Below are 21,093 nucleotides of genomic sequence, written 5' to 3'. Positions count from 1 at the left end.
TACCAAATTTGAGAGGACATTATGTGAAAGACTGATCACGTATATAATAGCAGTAATGTGATCCACTTGAAATTATCTTTAACTTCTCTGAGAAGTAGGTTGTTGTTTCATACCCGTAGACTATGAGGGGGTTGAATTAGAAAATCACTAAAATTCTTTTAATATCATGATATGGGTTTTCCTCTTTGTTGTTAGATACTTTGTTGTTAGATATTTTGAACAACTGGTGGTGGCCATTAAGTCCATATAATTACCTCAGATTAATAAGCATTTATGGAGTGGCTATCATAAACAATGTTAAAGACATCATTATGGGTTTGAACCATGTTGTATTGATATCGAATCTAAAAGAATCAAATGTTGACACAATGCCACCCAACCCCCCCACACACACATGACTTGGGGCTCTCAAAAAGAGTTGACAAAAGCCTTAAATATAAGGCATAATAAGAACATAATATTATGCCAGACAATTAGAAGATATTTTGATCAATTTAGTTGAGCTCAATATGACTTGAAAACCAAGTAGGAAATGTTCTTAAAAGGCTTCAAGGAGAGTGAAACATGTGAAGCATTAAAATACACATGCTGACCATCACATGTCCCAGTTTACTGCCCAAAACAGAATATAATCAAACCTTGCATGAAGGTAAAACTAGCACAGAATACAAGTATTATGAAAGCGTCATAGGCTAACCACTGCCATGGTTTCTTCTGTTTCAGACAAGAGCAAAATGTGGTTGCTATTAACTGTGGCAAGTTTGATATCTACACTTGGAACCACACATGCTTACTTTGGAAAATTACATCCTATAAGCCCTGAAGTGACCATGAATATTGTAAGTTACCAGAATTGTGGGGCAGGGAACCCATAGAACCAAGAGCTACTACCATGACTTAGAATCATGGCAAGCTGAAGCTTTTACGTGACCAGTCAAGAATAACTTATCTACTTACTAGATGCTTTTAAAAACTCAACTGAAACTAGAAGCTTTGTTTTTCTTCATCAGAGTCAGATGATCTCCTACTGGGGTTACCCAAGTGAAGAGTATGATGTCATAACGGAAGATGGTTATATCCTTGGGATCAATAGAATTCCTTATGGGAAGAAAAATTCAGAGAATATAGGTATAATACTCCCTCCCTTCCTTTTTCTCCCTTCTCTTTTCTTCCCTTCATTCCATCCTTGTTTCTTTCCTTCTTCCCTTCCTCCTTTCATTTCTCCCTAAGGACTTAGTGAGTCTTGCTCATTCTAGAAATGAAACCATGATGAAACTTTATCTCTCATCTTCAGAGAGATCACCATGAAGTTAGTGGAATCATGAACAGATAGTTATAATGATACGTGATAAGTGCAATGCTAGAACTCTGTAGAGGACATTAAACCAGAAGTTCTGATACAGAGGCCTAACTCGGCTGGTGGAGATCAAGGAAAACTTGCTCTAGAAATAATGACTTAGCTGAGTCCTGGAGGATCAGGAAGAGTTAGCCAGGATGTGTGTGACCATGGGGAGGAAAGGGAGGCGATCTGAGGCTCATTTCCTCACTTACACAAACATTTTATCTTTTTCTCATCGCAGGAAAATTGTGAAGTACAAGGAGAATAAAATTAAGCATGATCACCTATCACTTTACCACCCACAAGCCACTTAAATTAACATCACACTGAATTTCCTCAGAATATAAGTTTCTCAATAGCCTTCCAAGGTTAAACTGCACAATCTGATGCGTTGTGTCACTTGAGAAACCACCACCATAATTAAAATGATATATTCAAATATTCAACTCAATCAAGCAAAACTATTTCATTCTAGTCGTCCGAAAGTCTATATCCTGTCTCCACGTTTATCTGAGAATGAGGAATGAGGATATAAATCTTGGATACAATTTTCTCCCTCAGGCCAGAGACCTGTTGCATTTCTGCAACACGGTTTGCTCACGTCAGCCACAAACTGGATCTCCAATTTGCCCAACAACAGCCTGGCCTTCATTCTGGCAGACGCCGACTATGATGTGTGGCTGGGAAACAGCAGGGGGAACACCTGGGCCAGGAGAAACCTATACTTCTCCCCAGACTCCGTGGAATTCTGGGCTTTCAGGTAAAGAAAGGGGACAAAGAAAAATGGACAATGAAAAATAAAATCGAGTTTAAAAAGCGTGAGTATTCATGTTTGCCTGTTCCAATCCAGTCCCATTTTAATACATTACACTCTCAGGAGGGAAGAAGCAAGTCCTTTTTATTCTAATCCCTTCTTGGATTCTGAGTCCAGGGGTAGCTTTTCCTCCATGATCTCAGTACGTGTGATGAGCCGATTCCCTTTTCAAATGGAATGAGCGAAATGACCGAAGCAAGGAAATTTGGTGCCTTAGCAGATTCCAAAAGGAAGATCTATCGAGATTTGGGAGGATATCCAAGCTCAGTTGGGGTTTCAAGAACCCAAGTCACCATCAACAGTGAAGAGGGTGGGAGGGAGTTACTATGGACACCATGGCCAGCTTTTCAAAGGTTTCCTTTCTCCGGCCCTCTCATGCCCCATTCCTAAAAAGTGCTGATGGAGGGGGAAGTAGAAGAGATTTCAGTGGTGCTGCTAAAGCATAGAAAAGTGCTCTGAGTGTTCTAGGGCCTGCAAGGAAGCTCGTGTCTCTGGGGGGGGTGAGAAAGAGAGAGAGGTCAGGCGGGCTCCGTGGGCCACGCTGAGGCCTTCAGAGCTCACCCTGCGCACAATGAGAAGTCACCGAGCAGTTTCCAAAAAGGCAGTGGCAGAATCCCATTTTCATTTTCCAAAGACCATTCTGGCTGATCTTTGGGGAGTAAAAGAAAGGGCGCTCTGACTCATCTCAATTGACCCCAGATTGTGTACAATCTGTGTACAAATGATGATTAAATCTGACATTCATTTTTAGGGAAAGCAAGATTCCCCACCGACAGAGGCTATCTTGTTTGAATTAAGCTGCAGTTGTAATGCTCCATTTCAGAAATGACGTCAGCTCTTGATAAGAAGCCAGCCCCCCAAAAGCACCTGACACTCTCCCCTGGTCGATAAGCAGCAATGCTTAGAGAAGCCAGTTTTCTATTTTCCCAGAGAGAGGCTTAGCTATAAATAGGCTTCACACTTTAGAAATTATAGCAAGGAAATGTATTCAGTTTTATTTTTGCCTTCGTTTTTCTCACAGCTTTGATGAGATGGCTAAATACGACCTCCCAGCCACGATTGACTTCATTTTAAAGAAAACTGGACAGGATAAGCTGCACTACGTTGGCCACTCCCAAGGCACCACCATTGGTAGGTAAAAGCAGCTGAAGTAGGGGGCTTTTGTTTATACAGACCCCTTCCCAGTGGTTATGCAGGCATGTCGGTCATTGTGCTAACTACTTTTTTCATCCATCATATAAAGGAATGGCTACGACAATCCAATGATATAGGGACAATGATCAAATCTGTTGTATATATGGGGAAATAAGACAGGAGGGGAAATAACTTGTGCAAGGTAACACAGGTAGGACGAATAGGGTACCTCAGATCCCAGCTCAGGCCATCCTACTCCCAAGCCCATAATCTTAGACACTGCACCTCCTGGCGTCTGGACTGGACATCTCATCCACTCAACCACATGAGTGGAACATCTGCAATGTGTCCTAAGAATATAGCAATAAATAAAGGAGATGAAAATTTCCGTCCTTGTGCTACAGATACTCTAGCGGGGAGGCAGAGAAAGTAACAAGGGTTATAAAGTAAAATACAGAGTAAGTTAAATAATGGTAGCGTTATGGGAAGCAAATAATCAGGAAAGGCTATAAGGGAGCATCAGAGGGGACACGGCGAGTTCAGATAGAGGATATCCCCAGCACTCTGTGAAGGAGATGGGGGACTGGGGACTGGTGAGTCATGTGTATGCCTGAAAGACTGATGTTCTGGAAAGAGGGAAAAGCAAGTGCAACGGGCCTGAGGTTGCAGACTTTCAAGGAATGGTGATGAGGTGATTCACTGTGTAGCTGAATCAGACACAAAGCAAGGATGAGATGCGGGCACAGTCTAAGGAGGCAGACTGTTCAGAGCTTTTGAGATGTTATAGAGATTTCAGGTTTTACTCTAAGTAAAGGGAAACCAGAGCAGAGTTTTGAAGATTTGAAGATGGGAGTACCAGGATCTGACCTCAAGGCCCTCAACAGCATTAGAAGTTACACAGTCCCATTAACAGAATCACCCCAGCTGCTGATAAGGAACAAGGGTAGGGGTAGAGGAACCGGTTAAGGGATTCTTAGAGTGACCCATGAGAGGCATGATCGTGACCTGGACGCGGGTGGGTAGCTGTGGTGTATGGTTAGGTTCTCGATGTGTTCTGAAAGAGGAACCTATAGGACTTGCCTCCACATTGGATATGGGGCATAAGGGAAAGAAAGGGGTCAAGAATGATGTGAGATTTGTGGTCTGAGCACCTGGAGTGATGGAGATGCCCAGTCCACGAGGGGGATGGCTGTGAGAACAACAGATATGGTCCAGGGGGACAGGGGCTCTGTTTTCTCACTGCTGGGTGCCAGACACCTGCTGGAGATCTGAATGTACAAAATGTACGAGAAACTGGGTGCAATAACCAGTAGAGTGAGTTCAGACAGGAAAGGGGAGGAGCCCAAGGATGAAGCCCGGGCTGTTCTTAGTGTAGAAGATGAGGAGGAATCAGATGAAGGAGCTGGGACGTCATGGTGACAGTGCTATGGGGAGCCAGGAGTACCTCATGTTCTGGAAGTCAAGGGCAGAAAGTGTTTCAAGAAGAAGGAGAAGGTGGTCAGCTGTGGAAGAGGCTACTGATGAGTCATGGGAACTGAAGTCTAAGAAGGGACCTTTGGATTTGGCAGCCGGACAGGTGGAGGGACCTTCCGAACAGCAATGTCAGAGGAATGGTTGAGATAAAGCATAATCGGGTGAGCTCCCGAGCGCGAGAGAGATAGCTGTAAGGGGAAGGGAAAGGTGGAAGCAGAAGGGGAAGGAGGGGTCACAGAGGAGGAATAATGACGTATTTTATGCTAGTCTCTGTTCTCAGCCGATGACTTGATTCCATGCTGGGAATCTAAGTAATCGGTAGGTCCATATATAAATATCGATGCAGGGAAGTGGGTGAAGTTGGTGGTGGGTACGTGGGTCTCACCTATAGAATTTTTAAAAGTTTATTTATTTGAGAGAGAGAAGGAGAAGCAGAATCCTTGCTGAGCAAGGAGTCTGATGCCGGACTTGATCCCAGGACCCTGGGATCATGACCTGAGGAGAAGGAAGACACTTAACCAACTGAGCTAACTCACCTATAAAATTTTAGAGAAAAACATCATAGGTCATGTCTCCAAGGAGATGAGGACTAGTATTCAGTTTGTTTTATAAATAAACACTGCTAGGGTAAAGGGCAGAAGGCAAGACTGGGCAGAGGGAGCAGCGGGGACGTGACACAGTTCCAAAAAGCTCTCAGTCAATTCTGTATGAGAAGGCTCTTGAGAGTCTCTTGGAGTGGAACCAGGTGGCTGGGCCTTTTGGGCCACTAGTTGAACCCCCCATTCAATGAAGACTACGCGGGGAAGGAATTCTTTAGAATTCTTTGAGAACCATGGATTCTCCTGAGCAAAAGCAAAATCAGACAAGAGTCACAAATTCTCTGCTGCTGGGGTTAAATAAATGCCTCAGACATGAGGAGGAATCTGGGCAGTTACAGCACAGCATGTATCCCACATGGTCAACAATCGAGTCGATATCCTTTTTTTTTTTTTTTTTTTTAAGATTTACTTATTTTAAAGAGAGAAAACATGCACATGCATACGCAGGGACAGGGGCAGAGGGAGAAGGAGAGAGAGAGAAAATCTCAAGCAGACGTCCCACTGGGCATGGAGTCCCACAGGGGCTCGATCTCATGACCCTGAGATCATGACCTGAGCTAAAACCAAGAGTCAGGTGCTCAACCGACTGAGCCCAGGTGCTCCTCAAAAACCTTTGAGGATCCTTTGTTTAAAAAGGGGAGATGTTCTAGATTACCAAAATTGACTCCTTAGATTTCCGAAACCATACAAAAGTTGCATCATTTTGGAGGGAAATCTGCCTTAACTTATGACACAATGCTGGGTTTTTTGGGGTTTTTTTGTTTTTTTGTTTGTTTGTTTGTTTTTAATAGCACACACTGAATAGAGTTTAACTTTTCCTCATTGATCTAGGGTTATAAAATTATTTCCTCAAGATGCAATGCAATGATTTCCTAGGATTTATGGAGATGGGTAAAACTGACACTAAGTTACTCCAAACTACCACTCTTTGGAATCATTTGAATTTTGAACATTCCATTCTTCTTTGTCACTAATGGATAACATGTCATCACTGTCACCACACACATAGATTTCTGGAAGGTGTTTCTGCTTTGCATTTGCATCTTCTAATCTTCTGTGTACTGGGAAGTCAGATAAGTGTCCCTTTTAGGATTGTGTCACAAGTAGTGTTGTTTATTCTAAGCAAGGAAGTGTATTCTGAGAAGTCACCTGTCCTAGCTGTGCTGGGACCTGTAGATACCCACGCAATCTCTTCCTGTGTGATTCTTGCTTTCTCTGGGTGATACACTGGCTGTAATCTACAGAATTAGGCAATCAGGTAAAGAATCCCTTAGCAAATGCCATTCTTCCTTAAGTAGAATTAGGCAGAGGTAGGTGAGGTAAGTGTTCACATTTGAAAGTCTTTTTTTTTTTTTATTGTTGTTGTTCAGAACTCTTTTGTCTATTTTGCTATTATTAACCATGGGGAGAGATTATCCTATGTAGTTTGATTGTGTAGAGTTTAGCTTAATGACTCTTTGATCACATCCCAGTCTACTAATATGCTACCATTCAAAACAGCAATTCATTACAGACAAGAGCTGAGTATATTTATGGAGCATAGATGTTTGAATTATTGTGGCTGGTCTCTTGTCCAGCATTTACAATGTGCTTAGTGTCCTGGTAAATACCTTCTATAATTCACCTCACTTGGTTCCTTAAAAAACCCTATTAAAGCACTCATTTTTAGTCCCATATTTCAGATGAGGAAAATGAGACTTTCAGTGCTTAGGTGACCTGTCCAAGGTAACAAATCCAATAAACCCCATAGCCGGGATTCAAATCTTGTGTGGTCAGATTTAAAACTTTTTCAATCTTTCCCTTTGCATACCCTCCTCATATGAAGTGCTAATTAATTATCTCACTGTGATGACATGAATCTGAACTCATCAAAATCTGTTTGCAGTATAAGTAATTCTTCCTCACCCCACATAAATCTGTTTTCTAAAGTCAGATGAAAGAACTTAACTTTTTAAAAGTTCTAGCCTCAGGTTCCTAGAGAGAATCTACAAAAATAAAACAAATATACTAAAATTTGGTCGCTCTGAACAAGCAGAGGTGGTCAGTTTCTCTCTCTTAGTAAACAGCACTCTGTGTAAATCCAAATAATGTCCCACTTGTAACACACACACACACACACACACACACACACACACACACATCTACTTTACTGGTTCCTTGTCATTCTGTTTCAGGTTTCATCGCCTTTTCTACCAACCCCCCAAGCTGGCTAAAAAAATCAAAACCTTCTATGCTTTAGCTCCCGTTGCCACCGTGAAATACATACACCAAAACCCTTCTAAACAAACTCATGCTTCTTCCTTCATCCATCTTCAAGATATGTGATTCTCTTCAACTGAATCTAAGATGTCGAGTTGTCCATGGGTCTCAGAGGGACGGAAAGAGAAGGGAAACACGGTGCGGACAACCATGCTTCTGGCCAAGAATGGAAATGGGTGGAAGCGTGTTTCAGTTCCTGCCTGGCAATGGCTGAATCCCCATGACAGCCACTGAGATCCCCCTTTCTATCCACATCCTTGGTAGCTTTACATGGGTTAGCGATACCGGGAGTGTCGGTCCCCATCATAGATGTTTTGTTTCCTTTGTATGTATGAAGACCACGATTCAGGGAGGGAGAAATAAAAACAAAAGGAAGAAAACCAGAAAGGGGAAGGGTAGAAGAAAAGAAAGGGAAGGAGAGGGAAAAGGAGAAAGAGGGGAAGGGGAGCAACACTCGTGGAGACAAGGACCTTGAGACCCTTCATCAAATGCCCTTGACTTTTAGAACTTTAAAATGGGTCCCAGAGGGCAGGAGTGTGGGTTGCAATAAACAGGAAATATTAAGTGTCTTGTATAGTAGGCACACACTGGAGGGAATTAATGATCCTTGTTTTCCCAACACTTAATCACCTACTTCTCCCAACTACCTAAACTGACGCACACAGACACCGATGCGCTTCCTTCAGGAGAACACTTTTACTGCAGTCTGTAAAACGTAATGATGCTATTTCCTTCCATGGTTTTGCACTATTCATTTCTTTTCACTCTGAACTAACTTGTGTGTTGAAAGCCCAAGAGACTCTATCTACAGTCAAATTACATATGTAAAGCTTTTTCTCAAAACGTGAAAAATGTGCGATGACTTTGAGTATCATTACCGGCTGCACTACTGCAGGTGTTTCTTTTCTACTTGGGCTCAGGTTTTCTGATAGGCAATGTAGATAGTTGGTTTAAAAATAATAATTAAAAAGCATTAGACCTTAAGTCAGGGGTTTGAGGCTCAGATCAAGATGGTAGCTTTATAGAATCTGTGAACTTTTTAGTCACTTCTAGGTAAGCACAAGATCTCAACTATTTCTTAGCCTCCTGTTTCCTCCCATATAATATGGGGATAACCCAGGTCTATTTTCCTCAAGAAGATTTAAGGCAAATAATCAAGCTCCCGAGCCTCATTGTCTTTCCAAAGGTTTTCCTGAAAATACAATGGGGTCACCATTTCGGCTTCTGATCTTTTGATGTTTTGTTGCATCACTTATGACATCCTGCCACGTTGTTTTATGATTTTTATTTCATGGCACTTATTAGCCCAACTAGACTGTAACTCTTCATGTCTTACACATCTCCTCGGCAGCCACTATGTTTCTCAATGGAACAATAAATATTCAATGTTGGTCATCTGCCCTGTCCATTCCCCAACTGTATAGTGGGAATTAAATGAGAAAAAGAGTTTGAAATTCCTGAAACAACATAAAGAAATATGAAAATCTCACCAGCCAATTTGCAACTAGACAAATTAATGAGTCTTCTTTGCCACTTCATGTTTACAAAACTGTCCCAATGCTTTTATTTTTCAGCTTGTATTTGGTGACAAAATATTCTACCCACACCACTTTTTTGATCAGTTTCTTGCTACTGAGGTGTGCTCCCGGGAGACGGTGGATCTCCTCTGCAGCAATGCCTTATTTATCATTTGTGGATTTGATACTAAGAACTTGAACATGGTTTGTATGCATTGACATTTTGATTCTGAATATTTTGAGCAATATTTTGAGGACTTGTTCTACCATGACTTAGACATGGTACTTTGAAAAACTAGGAGGAGTGGGGGCCTGGGTGGCTCAGTTGTTTAAGCATCCAACTCTTGATCTCAGCTCAGGGCTTGATCTGAGGGTTGTGAGTTCAAGCTCCACGTGGGGCTCCATGCTGGGTATGGAGTCTACTCAAAAACAAATAAACAAACAAACAAACAAAAAAAACTAGGAGTAGCTTCAGAATTGTGTCTGTGCTTTGTAGATAAGCCCAAGGGAAGTCACATCATTGCTCCCAGTTTCGTTCCCTCCAGCTCCCTGCGGTAACCCAAGTGCTCCCTAAAGTAAACAGCATATAGAAAAAATAGTAGGTAGTGAGCTCTACTCACTTCTGACCCCCTAAGTAATTGGTATAATACTTAAATTCTGTGAGGGGAGGCACTGAACCATATATTTTAGCAGGCTTCTCTGCTGATGTCTAAGCATTGACTGAATGTTCTTTTTTTTTTTAATTTTCTTTTTTTTTTCTTTTTTTTTAAAATGATTTTTTATTTATTTATTTGACAGAGAGAGATGACAAGCAGGCAGAGAGGCAGGCAGAGAGAGAGGAGGAAGCAGACTTCCCACTGAGCAGAGAGCCCGATGCGGGGCTGGATCTCAGGACCCTGGGATCATGACCTGAGCCGAAGGCAGCGGCTTAACCCACTGAGCCACCCAGGCGCCCCTGACTGAATGTTCTTAATGCTGATAGTCACTCCCATAAATTTTATAAAATTTATTTCAGAGCAACTATTTATGTTAGCTTTTGTCCATACTCTTTATCTAGCTATTTCCATTGTTTTGAATTGGGTTTGGGTTTTAAAAACATATGAAAAAGTACAGTTATCAAAAGGAGTTAAGAATATAAATTCCAGTTAAGAGCCTAAACTCCAATCCTTTCTTTGGAGCTGAGTTACAATCATCTGTCTTGGTTTCCTTGTCCACCAAGTGTATTAGTGTGGAGATTAAATGAACTAATTTATGTAAAGCTTAGAGAACATAGTTCAAAGCATATGGCTCATAGGAATTGCATATGTTTTGCTACTAATACTATTATATTTTGACAATTATCCTTACTCCGAATTGTTGGTTAACCAAGTTCATTGACAAGAAGATATAATTCTACCTCCAGGTATATACTTATTAAACAGTATTTACTAGGACACTACTAAGTCTTGTAGCTACTGGGGACACAATGGTGAAATCACAGATACCTTCCTGCCCTCCTGGAAATTAAGGACACCCAGTCCTCTTTCTTAGTGTTGGTCAGAATCTGTGGATATTTTAGAATATATGTGAAAAAGGGAAATTTCCTCCATTTCTGTCTTGGATGGTAAGTAGAAGACTCATCCCTCTGTCTTGCAAGCAAGTCCCTCTCCTTGGCTCTGGGAATGGCTGCCATTTTGTATGTGCAGTATGATGGAACCATCTACCCTTGTCACACTAAGAAAAGGCAGAACAGATTACTGCATTCCATCTGTGAGAACCTTCTGAGAAAATTCGTAGTGAAATAGAGACAAGGAGCAAAGGGAATTCGAGTTTTCATCCTTCCACATGAACATTATGTGCAACAGTATTTCGTTCTTCTATGATGATGGTCAATTTGTTTGACCCTAGCCATGGTCCTCTTTACAGTGGCACTAAGACCCACTATGAACCAGTCTATACAAGCTGAGACATGATTTCAGTTTGTTGTCTGGGGTCTGGTCACAGTGGATTAGAGCAGTGATAGGATAGCAGGATAGCACAATGATTGTAAATATCTTGTATGTGTATTCTGACTATATATCTGTATATATATATGTCATATATATACATATATATATGACTATCATATATGAGTACACGTACACATCTCACTATATGTGCATACATTACATCTACTGTACTCCGACACTGGGTAGAGAGAAGCGAAAGCTGAGAAGCTAGAGATCTAGAGTAAAATCTCTGGCTCCACCTTGATATGAGCTGCATGTCATTGGACATTTCTCCAAACTTCTCTGAGCCCCAATTTCCATTTTGATCAAAGGGATGATGAGCTGTCCTCATTGAGTGGTGACAAATCAAACAACTGTCTCATGCAATTACGCTTTGCTAACTCTCATACAACTATGTTGCTTGGCTCCTTTGGTGAACACTGAATTTAGGCACTTGACCTGGATCACAAAAATTGAAATCTTAGCTATTTTAAGAAACCCAATATACATATGTGTGTGCCTTTGCTTTATAGAGTCGCTTGGATGTGTATCTATCACATAATCCAGCAGGAACTTCAGTTCAGGATGTCCTCCACGGTCTCAGGTATCATTTCTCAAATGCTCTTAAAACTTCTTTTGTGTGCCTGAACCCCTGGCCCTTTCCGTAAAGCACAATCTTGAAATACTCTGTCAAATGCTCCTAGCAGGGAATTTTCCTGGCATGTGGCTGCCAGCTGAAAATAGCTATTCTGTCCATTTAAATGAAATCCTATGAGGGGCTCCTGGGTGGCTGAGTTGGTTAAGCTTCTTACTCTTGATTTTGGCTCAAATCATGATCTTGGGGTCATGAGCTCAAGCCCTGCATCAGGCTCTGCGTTGAACATGGAACCTGCTTAAGATTCTCTCTCTCTTCCTCTCCCTCTGCCCCTCCCCACCCCTCTCGCATGGGTGCATTCTCGCTCTCTAAAAAAAATAAAAATAAAATCCTATGAAAACAATCACTTTGGGTAGCAAAGAAGTGAATTTTTTTTTTTTTTTATGACTTGGCATGTGAGAAAAAAATTATTTCAAGCAAAGCCACACTTAAACTTGCATAAATATCTGGTCCTGGATGAACAACAGACTTAACTCTTGGGAAGGAGAAAAATGTTTTTCAAAAATTGTCTAAATTGAAAGTAAACTACCTGGAAGGGTTTGAATTTTGTTTTTCACATAGCAAGGAGAGTTTTTATTTCCTTGTATTATTCATTTCTCTCCATTAGGCTGTAAAGTCTGGGGAGTTCCAAGCTTTTGACTGGGGAAGCCCAGCTCTGAACATGCTGCACTTTCACCAGGTAAGCTTCTTAAAGTTGGAATTGTTCACATTTTGAAAGACACAGATATAAAACTTTAAAGATGAAATTATAATCATCAGGCATGTGTATTCCAAAGGAATGTTGGTGTCCAGACTCATCCTCCTTAAGGAAATTAGAAAGTAGATGGTAATTTCCTTGGAATCCATGCATCATGCCAGACATCACCCTGTCTCCATACTCTCTCTGTGCACTCAGCTCCAGTGGCTGCATTCAGGGTACTGCACCTCCACCTGGGAGAACCTCCTAGAACTCATCCCCCTGTACCTCCTTATACAGCCCTGCCCTGGATATCAGCTGCCCTCTCCTTTCAGAAGCGCAGTTCACAGATACAACAAGCCGACAATTCCAACTGTTTAGGAGAAAAAGCTGGAATCTCTGGTCTTCTTAAACAATAGCCCTTCCTGGGTCAACAGCCAGAGAAGTGATACCCCATATTCCTAGAGATAAGATGTGAGGATGGCGTGCTCACAGATCAAGGCTGGAGATACTCCTTGGCAGACAGGGGCCTTGTTGGAGAGACAGACATACTGGCCACCCCCTGCCCTTGTTGCTGCACGAAGAAAAACCAGGCTTTGGGCCCATCCCATCTGGGGCCCCATAGGCATTCAGACAGCAATTTCTTCATTGCCCCACCCAAATATGTAATGAGAACACATCTGCAAGCCCTCAGGTTGCAGACCTGAGTATACCTGCAGACCATCACTGGCTACATTTGAATGGGAGAGCTACTCTGCAGCTTTTGTAATCTTCTCCCCTTCCTTCTCCTCCCACCCCGGAATTTCCACCCACGTACTGGCCAAACAGCCCTACTGATTTTCATCTGCTTCCACAACTCAATGTTTAGAAGGGATTTCTATCTCTTCACGACAATATTTCATGTGTAGAGATGTCCCCCTTTTGCAACAATTTTTGATGTCTTCAAAGAGGCACAATCAGATCAAACACCATTGAAAACACATTTCCTCCAATCATCACCTCCTCAAACCCCCAAAACAGTCATTCTTTGCATCTACATTTCTCCTGGGCTGTACTAGTAGTAATCAGTGGCATCCATATTAAGGGACCTGAAATAACAAATCCCAAGCCCACCCTCCCTCCACCAAGCCATAGAACAACACAGATGGTCTTCAACTAACTGAGCCCTGACACTAAGTTAAGAGCCAGAAGGTAACATCTAGAAAACTCTTTGAACAATGGAGCATGAATAAAGGAAGGTAGGTTTATTATTATTATGAATATTCTCCACATTTTACCCTTCTCTCCACTAAAATAAAGTATTAAAATATTATGGAAAATTATATATGATGAAATATTTTCCTATGACAAGTTGACTATTATATAAGGTGAGACATGGAAAAATTTCATTTATTGGATTAGTATTCTGCAGAGTAGGATCTAAAAAACCAAAAAAATTCTCTGTGGATAGTGGTAAAATTGGTGATGATTTTCTTATTCCCTTGTCCTGCTTTATAAGCCTCTTTAAAACCTATGTGTAAATGTTGATTTTCTAGAAATAGCAAATGGGACTGATGATAGATTTTCTCAGAATTGTATCCAATATTTAGTCAAATTAGCCAAGTATTCAACAAAACAACCCCTTCAATGAACTGACTGACCTGCTAACTGACCATACTGGTAAGTCAGTACAAAGCCAAAATAAATGACTCAAGACATTTCGAGATCATATTTTAGAGTGTCTGGGTAGACTATTATAGTTAGAATTCAATTAAATCCACTTTCTTGATTTGGGGTAGAAATCTAAATTTTTAATTTGTAAGAAACGTGATCTAAAGATTTGCTATTCAATGCATGGTCCAGGACCAACCGTATCAGCATTCACCTGGGAATGCAGAATCCTGGCTCTTCCCCTAGATGTATGTACCAAATCAGAATCTTCATCTTACCATGATCCCCAGGTGTTTCACAGGCCCTTTCAAGTTTGAGAAGCACTGACCTAAAACACTGCATCCACTTGGCTGTGAATGAAGGGGACCTTCTCTGAGCAATCCCTGCTAAGAATCTACTTCTATAACCCAACCATGCCATGTGCAACAACATGGATCAAACTTTAAGGCATTATACTAAGTGAAATAAGTCAGACAGAGAAAGCCACATTCTGTATGATCTCACTTATATGTGGAATCTGAAAACAAAACCAACAGCTGAATTCACAGATACAGAGAACAGATGAGTGGCTGCCAGCGGCGTGGGGTAGAGGGTGGGTGATATGAGTGAAGAGGCACACATTTCCAGTTTATACAATAAAGCCTTGAGGATGTCATGTACAACATGGTGACTACAATGAACAATGCTGTATTGTATATTTGGAAGTTGCCAAGAAAGTAGACCTTAAAGGAACACCTGGGTGGGTCAGTTGGTTGTGCAACTGCTTTTGGTTCCGATCCTGATCCTGGAGTCTCAGAATGGAGTCCTACATCAGGTTCCCTGCTCTGCAGGAAGTCTGTTTTTCCTCTTGACCCTCCCCCCTCATGCTCTTTCTCTCATTCTCTCTTCAAATAAATAAATAAATAAAATCTTTTAAAAAAAGAGAGACAGAGAAAAAAAAAACTTTCAAGTAGATCTTGAAAGTTCTCATCATAAGAAAAAAAACTGTAACCATGTCTGTGATGGACAATAACTAGACTTAATGGGGGTGATTATTTCACAATATATGCATCTTTTAAAGCATTATGTTATACACCTGAAATTAATACAATGTTATGTGTCAGTATACCTCAACAGAAAAAATCATCAACCAGTCCAATATCCTCTAGCCAAGAAAAATAAGTATTGGGGTTTAAAGTACAGTTACTTATAAACACTGGGGTTCTTTCTCTCTTATGTTTTAGCCCACACCTCCCTACTACAACTTGACGGACATGCATGTGCCAATTACAGTGTGGAACGGAGGCAATGACTTGCTGGCCGACCCTCGAGACGTTGACCTTCTGCTTTCCAAATTCCCCAACCTCATTTATCACAGAAAGATCCCTCCTTACAACCACTTGGATTTTATCTGGGCCATGGATGCCCCTCAAGTACTTTACAATGAAATCGTTTCTATGATGGGAGAAAATAACTAGTACTTCCCCCATTTAAAGACTTAACCAATTATTGTTCCAAAATAAGTTCTTCTCTCACACATGGTTTTCTACTGTGTTTGGGATTCAGTGACTCTTTCTGTAATTTTCACTTCAGAAATAAATCAGCATCAACAATCTATCCAGTTGTCATTTTTGATCTCAAATAAGTTTTATATGTTTTGTTTTTCACTTAAGATGGGTCTGGAAACACTTGAAAGGACACATTCCTGGGGAGGTGAAATGTCTCTTCCAGTCTTCCCATTCCAGTGATCTTCTAAACTCAACATAGATTGTGAGACATGAGTCATGAGTGTTGCCAAAAGGCCGTTGTTGGATTGAATACTGAACCCTCTGGTCTATGCTTGAGATCGAGTACACTGCTTTCTACTTGCTGAAGCTCATTTTCTCCCTCTGTTCGCTGCTGATATTCTTTGCCGTTTTGCATATTTAATCCCATGAAAAGACAAATTAAGCTATCAGCTGAATGAAAGTCAGCTCACTTTCACTTCCTAGAGGGGAGAGGGCAACAAGCAATAGGGAGCCATGGTTCTGGAAGTTGGGGTACAAAGTGTGTCCTGCATCCCTCCTGCTGTTCTACCCCCATCCCTGGACCTTGACCACAGAACATGGGACAATGAGCCAAATGATTTTTTACGTCACTGCCACCATTCTGGCACCCACAGGATCCAGAAACTCTGCCACTGGTAAATTTCAGTCAGAAGATACAACTGCCACCAGTTGGTGCACTCGCCCCCCAGAATGGCTCCTCCAAATTTCTAGACTCTCCAGTAAGCACAGCCTCCCCTGAGAAATTCCATCAACTATGTAATAGTGTGACCTCATATTTTATAAATTAAGCTTTTTGGGTCACATGTTTCACGCTATAAAATACAAATGAGATCAAGATTATCTTGTACCCACATCTTATGGTGAAGAATAGGGAGTATTCACAAAAATCTGTTAATGATTTTTATTACACTGCCACATCCCTCAACCTTTGGTAGAAAGCCTGAAGCCTTCTTGTTTGTTTTACCCCCCCTTTATTTCAAAGATGGCAATAAGAAATTGCTTTAAAAAGATCGTTTGAAAGTCTATTTCAATGAACTTTGACGGCGGGCTTTAAGAAACTGACATGAGAATCTCAGGGAGTAACGACCAATATTCATGGTGGTGGAGAAGGTTAAGGAGGCATCCTTCTCAAGAAAACAACAATCATTCTACTTGTATAGTCTCCTGCGCTTTTGTAGCTAACTACCTTTCTTCTAGTCTGCATTTAGAAAACATGGGCAACTTTGGTTTTAGTTGTTGGATCAGGAGGGAGACAAACCCATAAGTGACTCTTAATCTCACAAAACAAACTAAGGGTTGCTGGGGGGGGAGGGTGGGAAGGAGAGGGTGGTGGGGATATGGACATTGGGGAGGGTACATGCTATGGTGAGTGCTATGAAGTGTGTAAGCCTGACAATTCACAGACCTGTACCCCTGGGGCTAATAATACATTATATGTTAATAAAAAATTAAAAATTTAAAAATTAAAAAAAGCCAAAGCCACAAGTAAATATATTTGTTCCAACAGAAGCTCTGCTCATGATCCTCATTCCTAAATTCAAACTGTCAGCCTCTCAGCTGATCTTCAAGGACTCATTTCTCTAGCTATTACCTTGCTCCCATATTGACTTGAAGCAAATTTAAGATGTTACCTTTTTCACCCATGAGTATTTCAGATTGTATTTCTAGAAGATCAAATCACTTTTTTGTAACCTAACAAAACCATTATCACATCCAAACTATTCTTAATATCATTAAACTTCTAGTCAGGGTTCAAATTTCCAAATGTGTCATCAAGTGTCAAAGTTTTATACAGTTTGTTTAAATCGGAATCCAAATAAGCTCTTTTCCTTGTTTTTGTTGTTTTGTTTTGTTTTTAAGATTTTATTTATTTATTTGACAGTGAGAGAGAGAGAGAGAGAGAGAGGGAATGCAAGCAGGGGAAGTGGGAGAGGGAGAAGCAGGCTCTCCGCGGAGAAGGGAGTCCGATGTGGAGCTCGATCCCAGGACCCTGGGATCATGACCTGAGCTGAAGGCAGACGCCTAATGACCGAGCCACCCCAGACTGCCCAGCTCTTTGCCTTGTATTGGTTGATCTGCCTTTTATCTATTTAGGTCTGTAGGTCATCCGCCCCCCTTCTTTTTAGTTCTTGAATTTTTTGGTTATTGTTGTTAATGACACTGTGTCTTTGGCTTGTAATTTCTTAGCACTGAGATTTTGCTCATTACAGACCAGCCGTATTATTTAACATGTTCCTCTCCACTTCACAATTCCCATGAGTCAGGATTTCTAACTGCAGCACTATGGACATTCTATTTGCTAGATAATTATGCCCAGATGATCCTGGGCATCCTAGGATTTAGTAGCATCTCTGGCCTCTGCCCACCAGGTATCAGCGGCGTATGCACCCAAATGAGTGACAACTAAGAATGTCTCCAGATATTGCCAAATATCACCTTAAGGGAAAAACTGAACCTCCTCCCTACCAAGAACCATTTTTATGAATTATATATAACCTTGAGCACATCGAGATCTTTTTTGGAAAACCTACTTCATAGATGATACACTGTGTTTCTCTAGAACGAGGATCATAACACAGAACAGCTCATCACTGACGATGTCGGTAGCCACGTCTTTGCAGCATCTGGATTCAGGTGTTCATTCGGGGTTTAGGGAGCGATGATATTCTAGCTGAATCACTTTTTCTTTATTTATTAGCTGGGATATTTCCACAGGAGAAAAGTTTCTTCATGTACTATTTGGCTGCCCAAAATATATGACTCTTTCCTTCTTTCAATTTCCAAAATTAATTTTCCTTCTTTTAGTATCATAATCCATTTGTGATCCTTTGCGTATTTGATGTGTTTCAACACAATACAATTTTTAGTCTAAGTGATATATAAATGATTCCCTTCTATTGCTTGTGAGAGCCTCTATGAATGGCTCCGGTGTCCTTGTGACCTAACTGTCCTCTTGTGCATTTGCCTTCCCTGCTCTGGAATCAATTATTTTTCCAAGAAGTCCTGCTCCTTTTAGGAAGGAACCATATACTACTAGTGACGGTGATCATTGTTACTGGGTTGGTCATTGTTTTGAGTTTTGTTTCAATGAAGAGAGCTAGGCATTTTTTTTTTTTTAACTGCATCATGGAGTGCCTGGGTGGCTCAGTCAGTTAAGTGTCCAACTCTTGGTTTCAGCTCAGGTGATGATCTCAGGATCATGATGTTGAGTTCTGCATCTGGCTCTGCACTCCTTGCAGAAATCTCCTGGAGATTCTCTCCTTCTCCCTCTGCCCCTTCCCCCTTCCACACTCTCTAAATAGATAGATAGATAAATAAAATCTTTAAGATAAAAATATTCATTTTTCTGTCAATAAGCAAATATTAGCTCTTCATCTCCTTCTCCACCGTATCTATGAACACATAATGCTTGAACTGTTGCAGTAGCAACTGAAATGGTCTTCCTTTCTCTAGTCTCTCTGCTTAATATTCCAAATTGATTCCTAAGATCCTCTCCATTCTTCAATTTCTTAAATTCAAATTTTCCAACCTGCCATACCAAGTCCTTCTAAGTCTAGAGTTACTTATCAATACTCTCTCTTCCCCATCTACTTTAACCAGTAGCCTTCCTTCTAGTCAAATCATCTTTTCCTTATGCCTCCAATACACCTCTCAACTTGCACCTTCATATTGTTCCTCACATTCCCCTCCAAAATTCTACCTATTTGGGGGTTGCAAGTAGGTGTCTATGTTCTGCGCATAGTTCGCATGAAGACCAATATAAAGAAACAGATAAGCGTGTTGTCATTGACAACTTGCCAGAAATAATGCGATTCCTGTTTTTAAACATCATGGTATTTTAAAATTAAAAGATCTAAGCAACTACCCACTTTAATCCCAACATTCTCCCAGTGAGGCTACTGGAGTTCACAGGATGAGTCCTTTAATAAACATCATACAATAGGCACCATCAGGGCTGAAAGCCACATACCCTACTCCAAGGGTTCTTCTCTTTTTGCCGCACAAAGCTGACATAAACAGCTCTGTTATGCTGCTAGAGTTACCGGAGGGATAGAGTTATCTGAGAGAAGGAAGAGGGAACTGCTGAGGATTTTGTGAAGCCTCATTCAGGGTCACACTGGGTAGCTGAGCTCCTAAGCTTGACACACATATCTGGTGAGAGAAAAATGCCAGCTGAATGTCATCTTTCTCTGAAAGCGTGAAGTAAACTAGCAGTAGCTGGGTACACATTAGGATGAGAAAGAAAAGTGGAGCCTGGGTGGCTCAGTCGGTTAAACTCTTAGTTTTGGCTCAGGTCATGATCTCCAGGTCATGAGCTCAGGGTTGTGAGATCAAGCCCCGTGTGTCAGGCTCCGCACTCAGCCAGGAGTCCGCTTGGGATTCTCTCCCTCCCCTTCTGCCCATCTCCTCACTCACGCTCACTCTTTCTCACTCTCTCTCAATTACATAAATAAAATATTTTTTTTTTTAAAAGATGAGAAATAAGTGGAGCCAGGAAATAGTCAAGAGAGCAAGACATTGAAGGTACGGAAAGGGATTTGAACCTCCAGATACAAACCTCACCTGCTTTGCCCTATTTCAACATGGCCAACTCAGAGACCGTAAAAGCCATAAGACCCAAGTCAACAGGGAAAAGCATTTAAAGGCTACAAGTAAGATGCCATTCTAGAATTTTCTTTTGAAAGCAACACACACACACACATAAATACAGATGAGATGAGCTATCCGCTCAAATAACCCACCCTACAAAGTAGTTTTCAAATAGGCTGCCGATAATAACAGTAAGTCCAAAACCTCATCACGAATATTAAATCAAAAGCTCAAATAAACTATAAAACAATTTAAGGCATCTTAACACGCTGATGTTGTGATAAGGTCCCTACAGTAAGTAGGGATATATATGAGTATATATATATATATATATATATATATATATTATATTCTAGTCCCTTTCCAGGTAGAGAAGGATATATACATTTTCAAGCAGGGTAATCAAATTGTAAACATGAACTAAGACATCAGCTTGACTGGAGTTCAAGTATAGATCAATGATGTATTTTATGCGAAAAGGTGTTCTCTTCCCAAGACTTAGTTTCCTCCAGTGGAAATAATGAAAGTACGTAATTCATGGAGTCGTGATGATATCTGTATTCATTTATTGAACAAATATCTATTGCACACCCTCTCTATGCCAGACATTCTAATATAGCTAGTGTATGATCCCTGGTACCACACAATCAATATTACTTATTAATATTTTGATAGCTCCAAGGCACTATTAAGATCATTTTCCTTGGCTCTTATGTCCCAGACAAACTTCTTACAGTAATTTACCTTCAATGTAGAACAACTACTGGGGCACCTGGGTTGCTCAGTTGGTTGGGTGTCCAACTCTTGATCTCAGGTTTGTGAGTCCAAGCCTGGCATTCGGCTTCACACTAGGCACACAGCCTACATAAAATAATAATAATATATTTTTTAAAA

The 21,093-nt window shown here is 41.0% G+C and overlaps 1 pseudogene; it reads left to right on the top strand.

Moving 5' to 3' along the window:
* The first annotated feature begins 667 nt into the window (after nucleotides 1-667).
* LOC123393942 lies at nucleotides 668-15,679 on the top strand (annotated as a pseudogene).
* The last annotated feature ends 5,414 nt before the right edge of the window (nucleotides 15,680-21,093 follow it).

Source organism: Mustela putorius, unplaced genomic scaffold (assembly GCF_011764305.1).
Source record: "Mustela putorius furo isolate JIRA1106 unplaced genomic scaffold, ASM1176430v1.1 tig00001093_pilon_pilon_pilon, whole genome shotgun sequence".
In the NCBI taxonomy this organism is placed as follows: domain Eukaryota; kingdom Metazoa; phylum Chordata; class Mammalia; order Carnivora; family Mustelidae; genus Mustela; species Mustela putorius.
The sequence above is the reverse complement of the archived record's forward strand: the minus strand, read 5'-3'. Positions and strand labels throughout refer to the sequence as shown.